This window comes from Musca autumnalis, unplaced genomic scaffold (genome assembly GCF_047663935.1).
Source record: "Musca autumnalis isolate F117 unplaced genomic scaffold, ASM4766393v1 scaffold_2, whole genome shotgun sequence".
Taxonomy (NCBI): Eukaryota; Metazoa; Arthropoda; class Insecta; order Diptera; family Muscidae; genus Musca; species Musca autumnalis.
In genome coordinates, this window is record NW_027411755.1 from 152,242,300 (window position 1) to 152,248,299 (window position 6,000).

Here is a 6,000-nt window from a genome sequence, read left to right on the forward strand (position 1 = left end):
GGCATAGCCCCCATATAAGTGAAGATTGTAGCCACATTTTTTAGAGAATTTGTTGTTAATAGGAATTTTGTGTTCCCATATTTAAGTGTAACCGGTATTGCCCAATTTTACGCATTTCGACGGTCTTTTGTCAAATTTTGGAACCAAAGTTGCTGTAATTTAATACTGTGTGTAATACTAAAGCTCAATTCGGAACATTGTAAATATTTTTACAAAACTAGAATAATACTCGCAGTACTATCATGCAGATTCTGGAACCCAACAATAATGATGCAGTGCAGTATAAGTAAATTAATACTGGCTTAGGTTGTCGGATCACAAATTCTCAAAGCGGTGAAAGAGAATATCTCTCTTAAAATCCTTTAAAAATATAATATAAAAAAATATAATATAATATAAAATATAATATAAAAATATAATATGAATTTAAAATCATTTAAAAATATAATATAAATTTTAAAGTTAGAAAACATAACAATTATGACACATGATTTGTATCCATACGTATACTCGAACATATGCTTATGTTTATACCATCGATGTTGTTGCTGTTGTTGCAAATCATTCATCATTTACCAAAGAACCCCACAAATAGAATATGACCATAAATCAATACCTAAAAAATAAAAAAAAAAATTCCAGCAAGTAAAGATTATAGGCACAATGGAACGATTTAATATAAAATATAAGAGATCCGCATAACTTACATTTTTGACGTTTTTAACTACATATTTTGAACTATCTGTATAATGGTATCGTCCTATTTCAGTTATTTTCAAGTTTATAGCTAACCGAATTAGTTAAAATTAGGTAACCCCAAACCTAAAATTGTTATTAGTTCAGAATATTTCATGGTGGTGTATAAAAAGTTCGTTCCGGCCGGTCCACCATAGTATGGAGATTATATTAAGTTTGGTTTTCCGTTTGTAACGTATTGAAATACTCATACTATACTATAAAGTATACATATTCTTGATCAGGGTAACATTCTGAGTCGATCTATGCATTTCCGTCCGTCCGCCTGTGGTAATCACTCTAGCATCCACAAAAATTGAGATAGGACGCTGAAATTTTGGGAAAATGCGTCTTTTGTTTGCAGGCAGGTTAAGTTCGATGCTGGGTTATATCGCTCCACGTTTTGGTATAGGCCCCATCTAACGGTACCCCCGATTTACCTTTTTAGCTACATTTTCAGATCGAATAAGCTATAATTTGACATTTAGGCTGTGAAAGTTCTCTACCAAAAACTGTCAACATAGGTCCATGTTTTGGTATAGCCCCCCCATATAACGAATCTCCTGATTTTCGGTATTTTGAGAATTTTAGCTAAAATGTTAAACCGAACTAGCTGTAATTTGACATTTGAGAATCTCAGTGGGCACGAAATTTATTCACTAAAAATCTTTACCATAGGTCCATGTTTTGAAATAGGCCCCATATTAGGGTAACTCCTGAATTTCGGTATTTTGAGGATTTTAGCTTGATCAGGGTAAAATTCTGAGTCGATCTATGCATTTCCGTCCGTCCGCCTGTGGTAATCACTCTAGCATCCAAAAAAATTGAGATAGGACGCTGAAATTTTGGGAAAATGCGTCTTTTATTTGCAGGCAGGTTAAGTTCGATGCTGGGTTATATCGCTTCACGTTTTGGTATAGGCCCCATCTAACGGTACCCCCGATTTCCCTTTTTAGCTACATTTTCTGACCGAATAAGTTATAATTTGACATTTAGGCTGTGAAAGTTCTCTACCAAAAACCGTCAACATAGGTCCATGTTTTGGTATAGCCCCCATATAACGGTATCTCCCGATTTTCGGTATTTTGAGGATTTTTGCTAAAATGTTAAACCGAACTAGCTGTAATTTGACATTTGAGAATCTCAGTGGGCACGAAACTTATTCACTAAAAATGTTTACCATAGGTCCATGTTTTGGTATAGGCCCCGTATAAGGGTACCTCCTGAGTTTCGGTATTTTGAGGATTTTAGCTACAATTTTTAACTGAATTAGCTGTAATTTGACATTTGAGAATCTCAGTGGTCACGAAACTATTTCACTAAAAATCTTCAGCATATGTCCATGTTTTGGTATAGCCCCCATATAACGGTACCTCCCGATTTTCGGTATTTTGAGGATTTTTGCAAACATGTTTAATCGAACTAGCTGTCATTTGTCATTTTAGGTTCTCAATGGTCACCTAAGTTTTCTACCAAAAATCGTCAACATAGGTCCATGTTTTGGTATGGCCCCCATATAAGGGTACATCCCGATTTTCGGTATTTTGGTACAATGCAATTCTTAACCTAATTAGCTATATGTTCACATTTTAGGTTCTTTGTGGTCACCTAAGTTTTCTACCAAAAATCGTCAACATAGGTTCATGTTTTGGTATAGCCCCCATATAATGTAGTATCTCCCGATTTTCGGTATTTTGAGGATTTTAGCTAAAATTTTTAACCGAACTGTAACATGACATTTTAAGTTCTCAGAGGACACGAAAGTTTTCCACCAAAAATCGTCAACATAGATCCATGTTTTGGTATAGCCCCCATATAACGGTACCTGCCAATTTTCGTTATTTTGAGGATTTTAGCTAAAATTTTTATCGGAGCTAGCTGTAATTTGACATTTTAGGTTTTCAGTGTTCACGAAAGTTTTCCACCAAAAATGGTCAACATAGGCCCATGTTTGGGTATAGGCCCCATATAACGGTACCACCCGATTTTCGGTATTTTGAGGGTTTTACGGAACTACCCGGTTCCCTGCAGTTACTGAACTGTTCCATTAAAAATTGTAAACATAGGTCCACACTTTGATATAGCCACATAGGTGGTACCTTTCACCTGGTTGAACATATTCCTTAGATTAGATAATATATGCATTTGGGGTATCCCTGGCCCATACAATTTTGCACCTAATATTGCGGACAGGAAAGGAAACTAATTATTCCATTTTAAATAAGAATATTTTATGGTGGAGGGTATGGAAAGTTCGGCCCGGCCGAATTTAACGACTTTTTACTTGTTTCTTGTTGTATTTCTCTCTTTTCTCCTCTTTTGTTCGATACCTTTCTTGTGTGCTTAATCCCACTAGCAAGATGAACTAGTTAGGTATCATAAAATATAGTTCTACATTAGACCTCTCACAGAGCGACTAAATGTTAACTTTAACATGGGGATCTCATAAGAGGTAACGAATTGACTCTCTCTCTCTCTTTGTATTGCCCGCAGATGGTTTTATACTAGTTCCAGGTTTACAATTACAATACTAAGGGGTGATTTTTGTACTAGTACGGCTTAGAAGTAGTTCTGAACTAATTTTCATTGCAGCACAACACTCAGGTTATACCACGGATTCCTTAGAGGAGGCCTATGGTACCCAGTGGGTAATACTTTGCTACTGCGCTGATATGTTATCCCATTAAGCAATTGGAATATGTCCGAAAATGTTCTGCAACACTATAATGGCCCTAGTCGATTTTTTGCTCGATGAGTTCCTTCCATCTATCACAACATGAACGATTTTGTTTATTGTCATCTGATCTAGCAACAGTCCGGGGTCAGTACGCCTTATGTTTGTTTATGTGTTTAAATTTGGTCAGTTGCGATTTTTAACAGCCTCTTTCCATTGACGGATGTTCCACTTTTCCATACTGAAACATTCGTTGAATACAAATTATGAATGTGTATGATTTAGAACCTAAAACCTTTTCTTTAGATTTCCAGATATAGAAAGCCCCTTTCCTATTTTACTGACCGTTTAGTTAAATATTTTATTTTAACAGTTCATAACATTTGAATTTCTTCATCTGTCCCATTGTGCAAACATTTGGCTTATAAATAAAGAGGATTGATTCCTTCCTCCCACCTATTTTTTTCCTCGACGACCACACATTCATATTTTGACATTTGATTTCACTTAACAAAATTTTCAGGATTTTTGGCATTATTGTTATTGTTGTTTTGGCTTCTGTTGTTGACACCCACCACAGAAAAATTCGGCTGCCGGTGGTATGTCCATAAAATCATTGTCAGACATTGATGCGATTATCATGGGGGCATATTTATAAGCATAAGAGTATACATACATTTGTATGTACATTAGGGTTATGACTTTTTGACATTTGTTCTCAAAAATGATTTCCAGTAGCGGCAATGAATGAACTTTTGCCTATTAATGCGTAAAATAAGTTTCTTTGCATTTAAGAATTAAAAATGGGCTCCGCAAAAAAATGAAATGACAAAAAATCTCAAAAAATTGTTTCTTGTTGCACGAATGAATGACCTTTTGCCTATTAATGACTAAAATAATTTTTATTCCATTTAAATATTGAACAAATAAAAATATGTTAAGTTGAAATGCCAAATAACGAGTAGTTCCGCCAAACAATGTAGGTAAGACCCTCAAAATGCCGAAAATCGGGAGGTATATGGGGCCTATACCAAACCATGGACTTATTTTTACAATTTTTGGTTGGGAAGTTTTGTGACTGCAGATAACCTCAAATATAACAATTCGGGTAAAACACCGAAAATATGGAGGTACCGTTATATGGAGCCTATATCACAAAAGGGAACAATGTTGAAGATTTTTGGTGAAGAAGCGTTGTGTTAGGGGTTACAACCTCAAAAGTCAACTCGCAGCTAGTTCGGTTAAAAATTGTAGCTAAAATCCTCAAAATATCGAAAATCCGGAGATACCGTTATATGAGGGCTATACCTAAACATGTACCTATGTTGACGATTTTTGGTGGAGAAGTGATGTACCAAAATAAAACATCAAATGTAAAATTACCGCAAGTTCGGTCAAAAATACTGCTAAAATGCTCAAAATACCGAAAATCGGCAGGTACGCTTAGATGGGGTCTATATCAAAAAGTGGAATAATATTGAAAATTTTTAGTGGAAACGTTTTGTCCGGGTATCTCAAGTGTCAAATATCGGGTAGTTCCATCAAACAATGTAGCTAAAATCCTCAAAATACCAAAAATCGGGGCTTTACCAAAACATGAACCTATATTGACAACTTTTGGTGGAGAAGTGTTGTGTCAATTTACAGCAAGTTCGGTCAGAAATACAGCTAAAATGCTCAAAATATCGAACATCGACAGGTACGCTTAGTTTTTCGGTATTTTCTAGGTTTTGGTCTCCATATCTCACCGACATGGCTGAAATTTGGTATTTTTTCAGCGTTGGAAGTATAAAACTTTCAACTTTAAATTCGTCGGTATAGGTCCACGTCTTCATATAGTCCTCATAGAACGGTACCTCCCGATTTTCGGTATTTTGATGGTTGTGGCTCCAACATCCCAGCGATGAGATTTTTTAAAGAGTGTTGCTACATTTTCCTTCTGAAGTGGATGCAACTTGGTATTTTGGAATCTCAATGGGTAGAAAACTTCTACGCAGAAAATTATCAGTATAACGTTATTATCAGCAGTTAAGATGTTATTCTTCTCCAAGGAATTATAATTGTTCTTATTTACTTCAATACAGTGGTGGTGGAAGGTATAATAACGCCCTTCTTACTTGTTTATCGAATCACCTTATAGTTAAGATTTTATCTCATCTTAGTTAAAAGCTCATCAAAATATTTTACTGGGATATGAGGTTGTAAAAAAGTCGTTAACCTAATGTATATATTTATGTGCGATGGTCTTGTATATGTTTTTTTCAAACAAATCCTTATTCATGTAGCATTCATATTTTTACACTAACACAACCGTATTACACTACACGAGCATATACATTTGCTTAAAAAGGATTTTTTCTGTTTGAGTAACTCCATCGACAACATCAACAACGACGACAACCACATCCAATTCTTTTGTCGAAATGTTAAGGTTTGTTTATTTGATGATACATCTGTTCCTGTCATAGTATCGCTATTGTGTAGCATTAGCATGGCTTCTAAGGCCAATAAAATACAGAGGAGTTTTTGAATAGGAGAAGTTTGAAAATCATAAATAGGTATATTTTTTCAAATGAAAAACACCATTTAAT